Source organism: Oryctolagus cuniculus, chromosome 2 (assembly GCF_051225735.1).
Source record: "Oryctolagus cuniculus isolate XC-2025 breed Fujian yellow rabbit chromosome 2, ASM5122573v1, whole genome shotgun sequence".
NCBI lineage: Eukaryota > Metazoa > Chordata > Mammalia > Lagomorpha > Leporidae > Oryctolagus > Oryctolagus cuniculus.
This window is the reverse complement of record NC_142868.1, coordinates 167,380,631-167,400,061: the sequence shown is the minus strand read 5'-3', so window position 1 is coordinate 167,400,061 and position 19,431 is coordinate 167,380,631. Positions and strand designations below refer to the sequence as shown.

The window sequence follows — 19,431 nt, the reverse complement described above, 5'->3', positions numbered from 1 at the left end:
TGCTAGTCATGGCAGGTAGTAGCCTTACCCAGGATCCATTCAGTATCCTCTCTTCCTTTGCCAGTTTCAACTTTATAAGGCCTGAAGCAAAATTCTTTTTTCCTTTTGTCCCTTGTGACACAGTTCTGGCCAAACAGGTGTCAATAGGAGTCCCTAAAAGGGACTTTAGGAAGAGTTTTTATTTCTCTGTTAATAAGAGGCAGGTTCAGCTTTCGTCCTTTTCTCCCCTAGCTCCCTTCAACCTAATTCATTCCCAGAGACTAAACTTGAAGCCTGGAGAGGCAGCAGTCATTTGGTGACTAGACAGGGATAAGAGCAAAGATAAGCGCCTGTGTGGTAAGGTGGATGGGGCAGACAGAGTGACTGGACTTCTGTTCTTGCCAGGATCAACCCTGAGCTTTCCCTCTGGGCTTCCTGTCACCTGAGAATAAAATAAAAATGTAATTAATACAAAAAATGGAAGCTAGATTAAGAACTCAAGACACAAATTCAAAGGCTGTTCTCTGGTCCTGGTCCTGGCCCTATAACTTACTCATTGTGTGAGGTTGATTGTGTCACAGATTTCTATCTCCTCTCTGAAAGTCAAGAGAAGACATGATTTTCCTAGCCTACAATTATCCTATGAATTGTTTGTGATACAGCTTCATGAATTGTAAGAGATTACATCGATATAAAGTATTGCTTATTGAATATGATACAGGTGCTGCACTGTGAAGCCACAGTTAAATATAACAGGGCTTGGAAGTCTGTCTTCTGTTCAAAGAAGAATTTGTGGATGCTTACTTTGATGGGCTTAACTTCAAACCTCCTGGGGATTCTTCTCTACAGTTAGTAATATCCAGGTACAGGACTCTCTTATATACCAAGATGTGTTTGCCCACTTTGTGTCGGCCAATGGAGCTGATATGTTCTTGGTGAGGTTGTCAGTAGTAACAGGACAGTTCCTGCTTCACGTCAGTAGGCAGAAGGCTCCAAATACTCACTCTGTTCTGCTCTTTCTCAACTGTTGGGGGTGCTGTGGGGTTCATGTTAGGAAAAGATCTTCTGATAAAGAGATTGAAGTCTTCTCATGTTTCCCAAGAAAGAGGTTAAATTGTTTCCTCTGAGTCTTGTAAATGAGGAAATCAGGATTTAATGTACTGACGTATATTTATCTAACTCTGTGGGGAAGGATACAGTTCGGTTCACCTGAGCATATGAATTCACTATTGGGAACATTAAAAGATTAGTTTATTTTTATTAGTTATTAGTTTATATGGAAGGCAGACAGAGACAGACACACAGGTATACAGAGATCTTCCATTTGCTTGTTCATCCCCCAAATGCCTACAACAGACCAGGACTGAGCCAGGCCAAGACCAGGAGCCAAGAGCTCTACCTGGGTCTTTACATGGCTGTCCCTGCGTCTCCAAATGCACTCCCCAAATGCCTGTCCCAACAGGCTGTTTTTTTCAATGGGATGTCCTGAACCTTCCCTCAAAACTGTGTACACAAATACACATGCACTTCATCTTAGCTGGGAGAACGTAACCTGTGTTATAAGATTCGGCTCAGTGACTCTTCCCTGCCAAAGTCTTCACTTACACAGAGAGAGCAGGAGAGGCAGAGAGAGAGAGAGGTGTTTTCCATCCTCTGTTTACTCCCCAGATGGCCACAATGGCCGGAGCTGCGCCAATCCAAAGCCAGGAGCCAGGAGCTAGGAGCGTCGTCTAGGTCTCCCATGTGGGTTCAGAGGCCCAAGAACATGGGCCATCTTCTACTGCTTTCCCAGGTCATATCAGAGAGCTGGATCAGAAGTCGAGCAGCCAGGACTCGAACCAGCTTCCATATGGGATGCTGGCACTGACTGCAGAAGGCAGCTTCACCCGCTACGCCACAACATTGGCCCCCCACCAGGTCTTCTAAAGCACATAAAAAGGGACTTCAAAAAATTCAGATAAATGGAATTAAAATATAAAGCTTGGACTGGCACAGTGAGTTAAGCTACCAGACACCTGTCAGGGTCCTAGCTACTCTGCTTCTGACCCAGCTGCATATTAATGCTCTTGGGAAAGCAGTGGAAGATGGTTCCAGTGCCTGGGCTCTTGCCACCCATGTGGGAGACTGGGATTGAATTACTGGATCCTGGCTTCCTACTGACTGAGTCTCCATTTGGGGAGTAAACCAATGGATGGAAGATCTTTCTCTTAGTCATTCTACCTTTTAAATAAATGAATAAATAACTAAATCCTTTTAAAAGATATGCTTATTTTATGCAAAACATTTTTTGAAATCCATGCATAGTTTTTTTTTTTTTCATGGTATATATTGTATGGCGTACTGTACTTTTTCCCCTTTTCCCTCTGGCTTTGGCCATTAGACTATCATTATCATCCTCTAGAATTGTTCTCTTCTTTACATCTTAGACTTTACTAATGTGTTCTTTGAGGATAAGAATTCTGTATCAATCATCACTTTGCACACCAAAGTACAGTATTTAGAATGTCATGGATACTCAATAAATGCTTGGTGAATGAATAAGACTAGTTGCTATTTATGAGTAATTACTATGTGATGGGAACTGAATATAATACATGCTTTTTTCATTTGTTCTTAGAATGAAAATGAAATTGCACTTAAATATTCTTTTTTGATAACTGTTTAGCACAAGTGTGAAGACATGTTAGAGTAGTTGAATAATTTTATGAGACTAAGTAATAAATATATTACTTAGAGTTGAAATTATTCATTTATTCATTCAATTATCCAGCAAATATTTTTCTTCTTTTGCTTTTCATGGTTTGGGTGTCATAGCTAAGAATCTGTTGTGAAATTCATGGTTACAAATATTTAATCCCATGCTTTCTTCAAAGAACTGTATGGATTTAGCTTTTAGATTTAGGCATTTGATCCTTTTATAGTTAATTCTCACATATGAGATAGGATACAGTTTCAATTTCAGTCTTTTTCATGTAGGTATCTAATTGTCAAAGTAACTTTAGTTGAAAGATGAATTGACTGTCCATGTTGACAATAAATTGAACAGAGATGTATGGGTTTACTGTTGAATGCTCAGTTCTATTCATTGACCTATATTTGTTTGTTTATCCTTTATACCAGCTCCATGTTGTCTTGATTATTGTAGCCTTGTATCAAGTTTTCAAGTTTTGAAATCAGGAAATACGAGTTCTCCATCTTTGTACTTTTTCAAGACTATTTCAGGATCTTTGCAATTCAATATGAATTTTAAACCCAGATCATCAGTGTTTATATTAAAGTCATCTGGGGTTCCAACTGAGATTATTTGTAGTCTGTATAGATCATTTTAGGGAACATTGCCACCTTAGCAGTGTTAAGTGTTCTGATCTATAAACATGAATAATTTCCTATTTATTTGGATTTTTAAAAAATTATTTAGACAGTGTTTTTAAATATAAATATGAGTATAAACATTGCACTTCTTTTGTTAAATTTATTCCTTGATATTTTATTCTTTTGATGTATTCAGAAATGAAATTGCTGTGTTAATTTCGCTTTCAGATTGTTCACTGCAATTGTATAGAAATACAAGTAATTTCTATATGATGATTTTGTATTCTGTAATTTTAATTTATTTATTAGTAGTAATAATCTTTAAGAGATTCCTTAGGATTTTTAATATACAAGATCATGTCATCTGCAAATAGTGTTTTTTTCCCAAGGGTTGCAGTTTCATTTATTTATTTATTTCAAAGTCAGAGTTACACAGAGAGATGAGAGGCAGAGAGAGAGAGAGAGAGAGAGAGAGAGAGAAAGTCTTCCATTTGCTGGTTCACTCCCCAATTGGCTGCAACGGCCGGAGCTATGCCCATCCAAAGCCAGGAGCCAAGGCCCAAGGACTTGGGCCATCTTCTACTACTTTCCCAGGCCATAGCAGAGAGCTGGATCCGAAGTGTAGCAGCCAGGACTTGAACTGGCGCCCATATAGGATGCTGGCACTTCAGGCCAGGGCATTAATGTGCCAGTGCTCCAGCCCCCATAGTATTAGTTTTACTTCTTTCTTTCTTAAGTCTTTTTATTTTTTTAATATTTATTTATTTATTTATTTATTTTACTAACTGACTTGTCTAGAACCTCCAGTACAATACTGACATAAGTAGCTAAAGGAAACATCCTTGTCTTGTTCCTAATTGTATGAAAAAACATCCAGTTTTTCACTATTATTGTGGGAGTTTTCTAGTGTGCTCTTTATTCTGATAGGAAATTCTCATCTACTCCTAGTTCATTTTTTTCTTTTTTTAAAAAAATCATGAGGGGGCCGGCGCCATGGCTCAATAGGCTAATCCTCCACCTTGCGGCGCCGGCACACCGGGTTCTAGTCCCGGTCGGGGCGCCGGATTCTATCCCGGTTGCCCCTCTTCCAGGCCAGCTCTCTGCTATGGCCAGGGAGTGCAGTGGAGGATGGCCCAGGTGCTTGGGCCCTGCACCCCATGGGAGACCAGGAAAAGCACCTGGCTCCTGGCTCCTGCCATCGGATCAGTGCGGTGCGCCGGCTGCAGCGGCGGCCATTGGAGGGTGAACCAACGGCAAAGGAAGACCTTTCTCTCTCTGTCTCTCTCTCTCACTGTCCACTCTGCCTGTCAAAAAAAAAAAAAAAAAATCATGAGGGTATTGTATTTTGTTAAATGCTATTTTAGCATCTACTGAATGATCATAAAATGTTTTTACTCTTTTGATATGATGTTTATGTAAGTTAATTTTTAGAAGCTAAATCAAATTTACCTTTTCCCATTTGGTCATGGTGTACAGTTCATTTATTGCTGAACTCAGTTTGTTATTATCTTACTGATGGTTTTTATTTGTCAATATTCATAAGAGATATGGTCTATAATTTTCTTTTCTTGTGCTTTCATAATCTGTTTTTTTTTTTTTTTGTATCAGAGTAACAGTTGATCATGTAATTCACAGGGAAGAATCTTCATCAGTCTGGATTTTGGAAGAATTTGTGAAGAATTTTAATGAATTCTTCATTAAATGCTTGATTAAATTCATCAATGACATAATCTGGGTCTTGGATTTTTGCAGAGTTTTGAATACTGATTCATTCTCTTTCTTGTTATAGATCTATTTATTTATTTCGTCTCGAATCAGTTTAGGTACTTTATATCTTTCTGGTAATCTAAGTTATCTAATTTGTGGATGTATGATTATTATGCCTATTATCCTTTCTATCATTCCTATATTATTATTCCTTTTAGTTAAAATTTTCTTTTTCTATTATTATTCCATTTATTCCTTTTAGTGCTTTTTGCCATGTTAGGGAGGTAGTAGCACGGAGGAGCTGTGGCGACCAGGACCCTCCGGAAGCCTCACTACAGCAGTGCCTGTGTCATCCTAAATCCCCCTTCTTGCAGCTTCAGCACTTCACCTTTACAGCCGATACTAGCTAAAAATAACCACCATGGTTGCTGACTATGTCCCCTGAGATGAGCTTTAGCTTATTATAATGTCATTATAATAAAATTACCATGGCCAACATTGCCATTCCCATCATAAACCTGATGCCATGACACTGCTTAGATTTCCAAAAATGCGTAAGGAAATGAACAGCACTTAAGTCTGATCGCCAAACTCCACCCTCTTTGAATATTCAATTAAGTTTCATCCCAGACACCACTCCCTAGGCAATCAGATCATATTAAAGATGACCCCAAGCCTCGTGGAGTGCAACTCCTGTACTTTCATTTTGCATACAAATAAATCTTACTTCTCTGCTGATTTTTACCTACATCTTATCCTCAATTCTTTTCTTGCTTTAGAGGCAAGAATCTGGACCCAACCACCTCATAACACTTGATTTCTGAAAGGTCAGGAATAATGTTCCCTCTTATTTTCAAATCCATCTTACCAGTGTTCTCCTTTTCTCTTGGTTGAGCTAAGGCTCTGCATCTGGAGGTGAGCACAATGTCAAGATTCAGTAGGGATGACAGATTCTAACAACCGAGATCTTGGTGAAAAGAATGGGGCTGTAGCTTGAGGTCACTCAACTTGACTCTTCTGGTGTAGGATCATTGTTCCCTTGGGATATGGAGCAAGAGCCTCAGTGTTTTCAGCAGTTAGACCCTCCATCCGGTGAGCGAGGACTGGACAAAGAGGGAACCCCTACTTTTGACCACGTTTTCCCAGAACTTAGCCCTAGCAGCTGACAGTCGAGGGCAGGATGAAAAAACCCTTCAGTGTTGCCCCTCCTCTGAAGATGTCACTCTGTGCTTGGCCTCAGAAGTCAGGAGGGATGCCTCCTCCTCACTGATCGGGGGTGGAGGACAGAAGAAGACTTCCTGGTTCAGATACAATAGACTTTCGCCTTTTTACTATATTTTAAGAGATTTTCTTGACTGATATTTCTTCATTTATTACTTTCTCTTAGACATTATGTTTTCAGAAGTATCCAGAGGATTCACTTTAAAATATAATAATTTTTATAAGTTTCACTGGGGAGTGAGTCAGAGGAGCTACAAATAGTGTCATGTCAGAAGTTGATCTTGCCCAGATTTTTTTTTTAAGAGTTCAGATTATTTCTATATGGTGTGTGTTCTTCAAGGACAAAATGGCTATCTCCATCACCTTCACATTTTATACCTTGGATAGACTAGGCTTGTGCTAGATATTCAATTGGATTTTGTTGAAGTCAGTTTTAAAAAGCATAAGTATGTCTTTATACGTTGGTATCTTTAGAGTAGTCATATTTTCACTACTTAATTTCATCACCCAATTTTACTTACATTTACAAGTGAGATTATAGTCTGATAAGTACAGTGAATCGCCACTCACTCTACAGTATAGTCAGTGATTTCTCCAAAAACAAAATTGACTCACTTTTCCTTTTGTTATTGATTTCCCTTCTTTTCCCCATTTATAATTAACATAAATCATGAGTGAAATACTTGTACTTGCTTTAATTATCAAGGGGTGAGATCTCTTTCAGGCCCAAGGCATAAAGAAGAGATGATTTCTATGTCTCTCAGCAGAGCTACTGCTCATGTGGGAGTTGGAAAACCCCTAAAATTAGAAATAAGAAGCTTTTCCTTAAAGAGTTCATTAAACTAACAATATCATTTCTACAGTTTTTATTTGTCTACATTGCTCCAAAAATGGTTGGATAATCTAATCAAAGGGGGTTGTGGTCAGGATTTCCACTCAATAAAGGTAAAATGACAAAAGTCTTAGTTGACAAGAATATTTTAAGTAAGGGTATTAGGCCAAAACTTACCTCCGTCCACCTTATAAGTAAAGTGAAAAGACAGATGACTGTTAAAAATTGAGCTTAAAAAGCCCAGATGTTCAATCCCTACCACTAATTTTGGGACTGAGTGAAGAAATAATGCAACAGAGATCATTACCACAATAGCCCCAGTTTTCATGATGGCCAATTCACTTTTTTTTTGACAGGCAGAGTGAACAGTGAGAGAGACAGAGAAAGGTCTTCCTTTGCTATTGGTTCACCCTCCAATGGCCGCCATGACTGGCACGCTGCTGCCGGCGCACCGCGCTGATCCGATGGCAGGAGCCAGGTGCTTCTCCTGGTCTCCCATGGGGTGCAGGGCCCAAGGACTTGGGCCATCCTCCACTGCACTCCCTGACCACAGCAGAGAGCTGGCCTGGAAGAGGGGCAACCGGGACAGAATCTGGCGCCCCGACCAGGACTAGAACCCGGTGTGCCGGCGCCGCAAGGTGGAGGATTAGCCTAGTGAGCCGCGGCGCCGACCGCCAATTAACTTTTAAGTTATCTTAGTTGCAGGCTGTAATATGTACCTGTGCCAGCTCAAACTTCCAAAGGAGTGCTTTTATCCAATTCTTGCACCTGTTTAGAATAAAGCTATTTCTACTTCCTCTGAAATTTGCTTTAATTTTTGTTTTTTCAAATTATAAATCTTGTTCTGCTTTCTGGTATTGTTATTATTTTTGTATCTGTAGATCATAAACTCTATATGGAAAGAATTCATATTTATTTTACAACATAGCATTTTTATTCTGATGGTTTTCTTTTTTTTATTTTTAACTTTTATTTAATGAATATAAATTTCCAAAGTACAGTTTATGGATTACAATGGCTTCCCTCCCGTAACGTCCCTCCCACCTGCAACCCTCCCCTTTCCCACTCCCTCTCCCCTTCCATTCACATCAAGATTCATTTTTGATTCTCTTTATATACAGAAGATCAGTTTAGCATACATTAAGTATGTTCCCACACAGAAACATAAAGTGAAATACTGTTTGAGTACTAGTTATAGCATTAAATCTCAATGTACAGCACACTAAGGACAGAGATCCTACTTGAGTAAGTGCACAGTGACTGATGGTTTTCTAATAAGATTATAAGTACACAAGAATATGAGGGCAGTTCAAAATATTTATGGAAAAATGAAATTAAAAGCTTGATTTATTTGATAATAATTTTGAAATCCAGCACATATTTTTCATAATATGAATTTTATATGAACTTTTTGTAGAATCCTTATGCAGCATAGATTGATGAATATAATGATAAGACAATATAAATTATAATAAGTAGAATTTTAAACTGCTTTAACAAATAGACTCTAAGTTTAGAAAATAGAGACATCTACCTTGAGGCAAACTGTGCAAGTTTATAATGTATAAGTGTATACACTATAAATGTATAAATGTGTCTCTAGACCTCAGTAAGCATTCTCCTAACTTACTTTGCGATTTGAGCAGTCAATCATTGCATGAATAGGTTTCTGATCCACCCATTGATTTATGTAAAGTATAAAACATAGATGTTAATGTACTGGATTTTTTAGAAGGAAAAATGGATTTGGAGCATTATTTGCAAAATAAATTGATTCTGGGTCATCTCATTTTTATGATGTAAGTGAAAACCATTATACACTACGTAGAAACAACAACTTCTACAGGATTATATTACTGCAAATAAAGGCATGACAATCTGCACTGTAGTAATTAAGCCCCATTGATCAAAAAATCTGTCCAATGATATTGCACCTGTATTTTACCCAGAGTTGTTTATATCAACAAAGCTAATTTAAATGAGTGATTAATTTAGAGGTACCTTAAAATTTTACAAACACAAGTGGTTATAATACTTTTTATTAGTAGAAGAAATGTTGATAAGGGTCTAAATATCTTACAATGTTTGTGATAGACAAAATAAGGTAATTTTGGAAGTCTCCAGGAAGCCTTATGTTTGTTTCTCACTAACAAATATATAGCTGTAGCATCTTTGGACACATTGTGAAAAATAATATGACCCTGCTTGTACATATTTGGATCATCTCTGCATCATCCTTCCTTTTGGACAAATGATTCTGGTTTTGGATTCCATAGTGGGAATACTTTGAACTTCATTTTCTTGAAGATTAAAGTGAATTAATTTATTTTAATACAATAGCTAACAAAAATAAGACATTTTAGTTGAATTAGGTTCAATTGTTCTAATTTAACATCACAAATCATATGTACAAAAAGAATTTATGCTCATTTTGACGTTTAGTCCATGAAACTCGTAAATATTGGATATCTCCAGACTGGTATAGATTTTGTTCTTAAAGTATCTGTGAACAGTCTTTCCTTTAAAATTTATTTAATCAAGAGAGAATGAGAGAGAGAGAGAGAGAGAGAGAGAGAAAGAGAGAGAGAGAGAGAGAGAGAGAGAGACAGCGCCCAAGTAACTCAATAGCTTAGGATGAAGCCAGGAACTGAGAACACAATCCAGGTGTCCCTCATGAGTGGCAAGGACCCAACCATTTGAGCCATCATTGCTGCCTCTCAACATAAGCATTTGCAGAAAGCTTGAATCAAGACCCAGAGCCAGGAATTGAACTTAGGCACTGTGATGTGGGATCTAGGCACCTCAACCACTAGATTTACTCCACCCTCTTCCCTTCTTAAATTTGGAGTCATCATTTTCATTTTAACTCCTACCTGGGCAACTGTTGCAATTCTTTTACTCATCATATTATAAAGGTAGACAATAAATTTAACCTGGCAATGAATTTACAGGTGCTTAATACACAGTATTGCTGTGATGTGTGGAATGTTGACAGGTTTTATGGCCCTTTCTTACTAGTTTTTTTTTTTTTTTTTTTTTTTTTTTTTTTTTTTTTTTATCTCCTTCTTTTTGCTTCACTATTCAACCGCACTTCAAAATGTTCATGGAGAAATAGAATTAAAAGATATACCTACTTTGGTGCAAAAAATTGAAATCCATGCAGTTTGTTTTTCATAATATACATATTTCCTAAATGTTCTAAAGACTTTTCTTATGGAGGTCAGAATGAATGGCAAATGAACAATGTGAATGAAGTTGTGTCAAAGACTGAAGGTACTCAGATTTTGATCTACTTGCAAATAATGTTCTACAACAGCTTTGTGGGTTCTGGGAGAATAAACAGACTACTAGATCAGAAGTAAAGGATTTTAGTACTCACAGCATAATAACAAGCAAAATGAACATCAGAATACTTGCTTCAACTCATCTGGACCTCAAGTCCCTCAGGGGTGAGGGAACAGGCCCCAGAGAGATGCCTTCACATTCATGGAGTTGCATTACAGAAAGAAACCCAGGGCTGGTGTTGTGGCATAGCAGGTAAAGCTGCAGGCTGTGACACTGGCATCTCACACTGGTTCAAGTCCTGGCTGCTCCATTTTTGATCATGGTCCCTGCTAATGCGCCTGGCAAAGCAGTAGAAATGGCCCTTGCATTTATATAGGAGACCTGGATGAAGCTCCTGGCTGCTAGCTTTGGTCTGGCTCAACCCTGACCCTTATGGCCATATGGGGAGTGAACCCATGAAGGGGAGATTTCTCCCTGTCTCTGTAACTCTAACTTTCAACTAAAATAAATAATTTTTTTTTAAAGACAGAGAGGAACTCAAGCTTGGGGAACCTGACTCTTTTATAATGGATAACAATCATGACTATCCTTTGCTCTGGAAAGAGATCTTAACTTTAGTACACTGAAAGTAGGCATGCTAGCCTTATGCTCTGGAGGGAGAGAGGCACAGTCTCCATATTCTAAGGGTACAAAGTATACAAATATCCTTGAAGAGATGGCCTAAGTCAAGGAGTACTTATTGCTTCTGTTTGCCAGATATGTACAGTATGAGAAACATGTGGAGAATTGTTTCCCAATAATTTGCAGAGCCCACTATATGGTAATCACATGCTACAGTGTTCAGTGATTGATTTTTTTGTCTTTGTTTTAAATGGAAATTTTGAATGATAAAAGGAGAATGAGACAGCTTGGGTATATGAGGACTCAGGAGCTGAGTTGAAGGCAATTATAATTAACAAACATTTTTGCTGCTTGGTAAAAGAGACTGGGGGCAGGAGTGGAGAAAAATAAACGTACTGTTTGAGCATTGCCAGGCTAGGTAATATATGTTTTTGTTTTTTTTTTCCTCATTTACTCTCCATAAAAAGTATACACATTATAAGCAATATAGTAAGTATAGATGGACAAAATACTAGTGTATTTAAATAAAAAAATGAAGGAATGTTTGATTGTGTTGTCTCTAAGGACAATATCCAGTAAATAAAATATTTTCTAATCTTATCTTATTCCTTAAATATACCAAAAGTCAACACTTTTTAAAAAATGTGGCTTATACACTATGGAATACTACTCAGCTATTAAAAGAATGAAATCCTGACTGGCAACAAAATGGATGTAACTCGAAACCATTATGCTTAGTGAAATAAGCCTGACCCAAAAAGATACCACATGTTTTCCCGATTTGTGGTAACTAATAGAGTATAACAAATGTAATGTATACAGGCGATATTGACATTTTGAGATTTGATTATTGTTTGCAGCCTTCGTCTCTACTGTTGAGGAACAGTGTATTTTTTCTTCTTGCTATTTGTTGAATTCTTTACTTAGTAGCAGAGCGTTAAGTTTATGATTATAAACAAACTGAAAGTATGTCATTGTAAAAAAATAAGAAAAGAAAGAGGAGGAAAAGTAGGAGCATGGGCAGGATGGAGAGTAGGGTGGGAAGTATCACTATTCTCCTAAATCTGTATATATGAAACTTGTTCACCTTATAAAAGTAAAAATTCTTTTCAAAAGTCTGCTCTTTAATAACCTATTCATAATGATTTTTATTAAAGTGAACAGTCATTTAATGAAGAGAGTGGGCTTTATTTACTGGTAGCTAGAGATCCTGAAAGAACTGAAAATGGAAAGCCAAATGGAGAAAAATCCTAATATTTCATGTGTTGGTAACATGGAAAAAACATATCATTTGACATAGAAATTAACTTTTTTCTTTTGATAGAAGAGAGGTTTTAACCATCTTCTATTTTGTGGTAAACATTGTGTAGATTTGATGTTAATTTTTCTCTGAACATTTGGTATCATTCTCTACTGAAATCATTTGTTTCTGGAGATTTCCTTTTTGGAAATATTAAAATTATATATTCAATTTTATTGTATTTATTAGGCTATTCAAATTATATTTTTAAGATTAGGTGAGTTGTACTAATTTATAATTTTCAAGGAATTGATCCTGTTGGTTTGTAGTATTGTTAAGTCATTCAATCTTTTTGCTGATTTTATTTCTAGTTATTCTATAAACCACTGTTGTGTACTTATCAATTTTGCCTTTCAATTCTATGAGTCTTTCCTGTATAAACTTTGCTGGCCTGTTAGATGCATACACATTTGAAGTTGCAAAAATTTTAGGTTGGTTGTTCTTTTATCATTATATAATGTCATTCTCTGTCTCTGAACACTTTCTTTATTTTGAAGTCTACTCCATCTGAAATAATTATAGCCACACTTGCTTTCTTTTGATGAATGCTTATGATATGTGATTATGATGTATATGATATATGATATCCCATTGATTACTTTCTGCCTACTTACATTGCTACATTTAATTAGAGCTATAAACTGATATTTTGCAATCCCTTGATGTCTTTTAATCACCTCCGCCAATCTCTTGCTTTTAATTGCTTTGTTTAGAATATTACTTCATTATGCAAGTATTGATTATGTTGAAGGCTACATCTGCCATTTATTTGTTTGCTTACTGCTTGCTTGCTTTATTTTTTATTTATTTTGATTTCTTTTTCTACCTTTGCACTTATTGAAACTTTTTAGAATTCCATTTCTATTTATTTTATTGTTTTTGAATGTATCTCCTTGCACTACTGTCCTCCAGGGTATTTTACATTATAAAGGTCTATTAGTGTCATCATTTTATCAGTCTGAATGAAATGTGGAAGTCTGACCTTCTTTATGTCTTTTTTACACTTCCCCACTTATCCTACAATTAATCTTATTTTCTCCACCTGCATTTAAAACCACAACAGTGTTACTTTTTTAAGTTTTTTTTAACTTTTATTTAATGAATATAAATTTCCAAAGTACAGCTTATGGATTACAATGGCTTCCCCCCTATAATGTCCCTCCCACCCGCAACCCTCCCCTTTCCCGCTCCCTCTCCCCTTCCATTCACATCAAGATTCATTTTCGTTTCTCTTTATATACAGAAGATCAGTTTAGCATACATTAAGTAAAGATTCCAACAGTTTGCTCCCACACAGAAACATAAAGTGAAAAATACTGTTTGAGTACTAGTTATAGCATTAAATCACAATATACAGCACACCAAGGACAGAGATCCTACATGAGGAGTAAGTGCACAGTGACTCCTGTTGTTGACTGAACAAATTGACACTCTTGTTTATGGCATCAGTAATCACCCTAGGCTCTTGTCATGAGCTGCCAAGGCTATGGAAGCCCCCTGAGTTCACCGACTCTGATCATATTTAGACAAGGCCATGGTCAAAGTGGAAGTTCTCTCCTCCCTTCAGAGAAAGGTACCTCCTTAAGTTTTTTACTTTACCTATCAAATATAATTTAGAAAACAGAAGAGAGAATAAAATCATATTGAACTTATGCATATGTTTTCTTTCTCTGTTCTTATTTTTTTTCTAATAGTTACAGGTTCCTTTTTTGTTATTTCTTTTCTGTATAGAGAACATCACTTAGCTTTTCTTTTAGGAGGGATTTGCTACAACTTCCTTTTATCCCAGAATGTTTTCATTTACTTTCAATTTCTGAAATATATATTCACAGGATATAGAATTCTGCCTTGCAAATTCATTCCCTGTATTGCCTAAAAAATGCTCTGTCACTTCCTTTTTGTCGCTCCCCCTCTTCGTGGAGGAACGACACAGGACCCTGCGCTGTTCTTTTGTCTGCTCGGCCCTCCCCGGGTTTGCTGCTGGTTCTTCCCGGGTTGGCTACCGTCCCTCCACCTCCGTGGAAGGGCAGCTCCCCCCTGCCACTTTCCCCACTTCCACGGGGGAGCGGCACACCGCCGGCCGGCTCTCTCAGGGGCTGCTCAGGTGTCCCTTCAGATAGATGTTCCTGGTGCATGTTGTCTCTCTCCTCCTTTATAGTCCTCTTCCACCAATCCCAACTCTGCTACCCACACGCCGAGTACGCTGCTCTCCTCCAATCAGGAGCAGGATCAGCTCCTGCAGGTTATTGGTTGAACTGGAGGCAGCTGTGTAAAAGTTGTTTACTCCTCTCCCAGCGCCACATTGTGGGAGAGCAGATGCATAGAATAAGTCTTAATTCCAGTAACTTAGTCTAGTCCGAGTTGCTCCCCACACTTTTAACTTCTGTGGTCTCTGGTGAGAAATCAGCTGGCATTCAAACTGCCTTTTCTCTTACTAAAGGTCATTTTTCTATTACTACTTTCAATATTTTCTTTCTTTTAGTTTTCAGAAGTTTGGCTCCGACATCATAAACAAACAGTGGTTTTTCAAAAGTTTATCCTGTTTGGCATTCATTCGGCTTCTGGAATCTGACAATTTATGTTTTGCCACATTTGGACATTGCTAAGTGACTATTTCCTCGTGTAATTTCTCTGCCTTGCCCTCTTTTTCATCTCTTTGTGAGTCTTTGATAATGCAAAGTGTGTTTGCAGTCCACATGTCCTTGACAGTCTGTTTTTTTTCTTTCTTTTTTTTTTTTTTTTTTGACAGGCAGAGTGGATAGTGAGAGAGAGAGACAGAGAGAAAGGTCTTCCTTTTTGCCATTGGTTCACCCTCCAATGGCCGCCACGGCTGGCGTGCTGCAGCCGGCGTACCACGTTGATCTGAAGGCAGGAGCCAGGTGCTTCTCCTGGTCTCCCATGGGGTGCAGGGCCCAAGGACTTGGGCCATCCTCCACTACCTTCCCGGGCCACAGCAGAGAACTGGCCTGGAAGAGGGGCAACCAGGAAAGAATCTGGCACCCCGACCAGGACTAGAACCCGTTGTGCCGGCGCCGCTAGGTGGAGGATTAGCCTACTGAGCCATGGCGCTGGCCGGCAGTCTGTTTTATTTTTCCAATCTGTTTTCCTTTCTGCTGTCAGATTTGGTAACTTATATCTCCAGCTTCCGGTTCACTGATTTATTTCCTTTACCCCTCCAACTTGCTTAAGCAATTGGAGTGCATCCATTGAGCTATTTATTTTGTTTATTGTAGTTTTTAGCTCTAAACTCTCCATGTTTTTCCTCATATTTGCTGTATTCTACAGAAACTTTGTATATTTTTGTTTGTTTCAAGCATGTTTGTAATTGTTCATGGTAACATATTTATCTTATCACTGTTTTATTTTATTTTTTTTTATTTTTATTTTTTGACAGGCAGAGTGGACAGTGAGAGAGACAGAGAGAAAGGTCTTCCTTTTGCCGTTGGTTCACCCTCCAATGGCCGCCGCGGCCGGTGCGCTGCGGCCGGCGCACCACGCTGATCCGATGGCAGGAGCCAGGAGCCAGGTGCTTTTCCTGGTCTCCCATGGGGTGCAGGGCCCAAGCACCTGGGCCATCCTCCACTGCACTCCCTGGCCACAGCAGAGAGCTGGCCTGGAAGAGGGGCAACCGGGACAGAATCCGGCGCCCCGACCAGGACTAGAACCCGGTGTGCCAGTGCCGCTAGGCGGAGGATTAGCCTAGTGAGCCACGGCGCTGGCCCTTATCACTGTTTTTTTTTTTTAAAGATTTATTTTATTTATTTGAAAGACAGAGTTACAAAGGGAGGCAGAGACTGAGAGAGAGGTCTTCCATCCGCTAGTTCACTCCCCAATTGGCAACAACAGCTGGGGCTGCGCCAATCCAAAGCTAGAAGCCAGGAGCCTCCTCTGGATCTCCCATGTAGGTGCAGGGTCCAAGAACTTGGACCATCTTCTACTGCTTTCTCAGGCCATAGCAGAGAGCTGGATCAGAAGTGGAGCAGCTGCATCTCAAACTGGCACCCACACGGGATGCTGGCACTGCAGGCCAGGGTGTTAACCCACTGCACCACAGTGCCAGCCCTTTATCACTGTTTTTATCTATCAATTGCTGCTTTTCATTCTGTTCATGATTTTGGTGGTTCTTGGCATGACAGGTGATTTTGATTGAAGATTTGTGACAGTAGAATTTATATTATGACACTGAATATTATTTAAATCTCAATTTAAGCAGGTTTTCTCTAAAATGATGCTTGTCGGTATGTAGACTTGCTGGACTCATTATTGCCATTTGGGAGTAAATGTCCAGGTTTCCCACATGGTCTCTATTTTTTTTTTATTGATTTTCACTATGGAGGATTAATCATATATAACCTTAGTACTTTTACTTTCGCATTGTGATCCTCCTGTAGCCAATGTGTGCAATATTTCTGCCATGAAGGAAAGGCTTTTTTTATGCATCTACTGAAGTGTGTGCATGCTTTCTGTTCCTCATTCTGTTGATGCCATTTCTTGCATTCATTTATCTGAATATTGAGCCATCCTTGCATCTCTGAGATGAATATCACTTGATTATGATGTGTGATCTTTTTTACCACATGGTCTCTATTAACACTGGAGATTATTGATTGTACGGGGGATATTTGGCTCTTTTCTAGGATTTGACTGCTACTTTTCTGGTGGGAGAAGTTGTGATAACTCATTTCTGCTCTTTGTATGGCATCCATGACATGATGAAGGAGAAATAACATTGCTGCATTTCAGTGACAACTGAGAAAGTTCTGCCACCCCTAAGATTGCCCTCATGAGAAGTAATAGGATGTCTATGTATGTAGAAGTCCATGCTCTCCTCTCACCCGCTTGGTATTGGGTGATTGTCGCTCCCCCTCTTCATGGAGGAACGGCACAGGACCCTGCGCTGTTCTTTTGTCTGCTCGGCCCTCCCCGGGTTTGCTGCTGGTTCTTCCCAGGTTGGCCACCGTCCCTTCCACCTCCGTGGAAGGGTGGTTCCCCCTGCCACATTCCCCACTTCCGCGGGGGAGCGGCACACTGCCGGCCGGCTCTCTCGGGGGCTGCACAGGTGTTCCTTCAGATAGATGTTCCCCTTAGATGTTCCTGGTGCATGTTGTCTCTCTCCTCCTTTATAGTCCTCTTCCACCAATCCGTGCTCTGCTACCCACACGCCGAGCGCGCCGCTCTCCTCCAATCAGGAGCAGCTCTTGCAGCTTGTCAAGTTGGTGAGAGGCAGCTGGGTAGAAGCTGTACGCTCCTCTCCCAGCGCCACATTGTGGGAGAGCAGATGCATAGAATAAGTCTTAATTCCAGTAACTTAGTCTAGTCCGAGTTGCTCCCAGTTGCTCCCCACAGGTGATTACTACTGGTGAAGATGAAAGTCCAAATTCCTTACTTAGTCTTCTCAGGCAGTACTTTGTCAGGGTCATGGAGTACCTTGCACAGATTGGGGAGGATGAAAGTCTAAGCTTCCCACTAGACCTTTTTTTGGCATATATTGAGGTAGTATTTAGCTGGAGTAAGATATTTTTGTCCAAAATTTTTCTTTCTATTCAGTCGTTTTCTTAATCCTTTGATTTGGGTGAGCAGATTTTTTGAAAGTATATTTCTCGCCAACTAGTTTCAAATTGGGGATTTATGAGGAAAAAGAAGACACAAGAAATTCATCATTATGCCATTAATGCGATCTAAGCCCTCTCATTGACCTGCATTCTCTCTACCTATCAGTTTCATGTTTGTGCTGCATGTAGTTCTCTGGGTTTTTAGTTGTACCTAGTGTGTAGAATAGAGAAAACTACACCATCTTTCCAGAAGCAGAAGTTTGAACCATCTGTATATCTATATTAAATTTAAAAATTACCAGAGAAACACACACACCACACACCACACACACACACACACAGAGAGAGAGAGAGAGAGAGAGAGAGAGAGTTTCCTTCTTCTGGTTCACCCCCCAAATATCTGCAACAGCTGGGGATATGTGCTGGGGTTTAGGTTGGCAGTGAAAATTAAATCTAGGTCTTCCATGAACATGACAGGAATCCAGCCACTTGAACTGGCACTGCTCCCTCCCAGAACCTGCAGAAAAGGGAGCTGGAGTCAGGAGCTGGAATCAAAGCCAGGTACTCCAATGTGAGGTTTCTTATCTGTCATTTTAACTGTTAGGCTAAATGCATACCTTTGAACCATCTATATCTTAAGAAATAGCTAATGTTTTCCATTACCAGGTGCATTGATGGCTAAAAAATCAGTTGAATTTTCTCTATGGCTGTATAATCCCATGCCTCAACCCATTAGTTATCTTTAGATTTGATAAATATGGCCAGTAAGGAAAAATTAGAGAAATACAGACAAGAAGCAAAGGAATAGATAGATTTCAACTTCAGAATGGTGATTTATAAATTTGAAAAATAGATTATATTTAGAAGTTTATATTATAATCATTTATAATTTTCTTAGCTGTTTTGTTTTAAATTTTTATCCAGTGTTTAAAAATAAAGAAATGCAAGTATTTTATTGGATAGTAATCTGTAACACAAAGATTGCGCATTTTTTTGCCCCGAAGTATGTCAAAGCATGGATAGCAACTACATACATATGGATTAAAAGAACATAGTATTTAATTCAGTACATTTTTAATGTGAAAAACATATATAGAAAACTCCTATTTTTACATGTATAAGGTAAAAGTTCATCTATCTTTCTTAAAAAATATTATAAGAATTCCTGGGCTGAACTGTTGTGACATTAGCTGTATATGACATGTCACTTAGAAAAGTTGGTAGGTGTGGGGATTTAGCATAGCAGCTGAGCCAACACTTGGGATGTCTGCAACCTATATCCTACTGTCTGCTTTAGAGTCCTGACTCTGCTCCTGTTTCCAACTTCCTGCTAATACATACGCTAGGAGGTCAAATGATGGCTTCTGTAGTTGGATTCTTTCCATCTACTTGGGAGACCTAGATTGAGTTCCTGGCCTCCGGCTTCAGCCTGGCTCAATAGAAGCTGTTGTGGGCATTTTAAGATTAAATCGTCAGATGGGAGCTTTATCTCTCTAAGTTTCAAATGCATACAAATTTTATATAAAAGAAAGATGGTGTAAGCATCAATATTATTACCCTGTAATAAGAACTTAAAATTTAACAGAACTTTGGGCTTGATAATCATTTAACTTGGAATATAT

At 38.8% G+C, this 19,431-nt stretch overlaps 1 long non-coding RNA gene across 6 annotated transcripts in view; it reads left to right on the top strand.

Moving 5' to 3' along the window:
* The window catches only part of LOC108176367 (uncharacterized), a 176,283-nt gene that overhangs the window by 4,214 nt on the left and 152,638 nt on the right, over window positions 1-19,431 (top strand). The gene's annotated exons all lie outside the window — the stretch shown is intronic.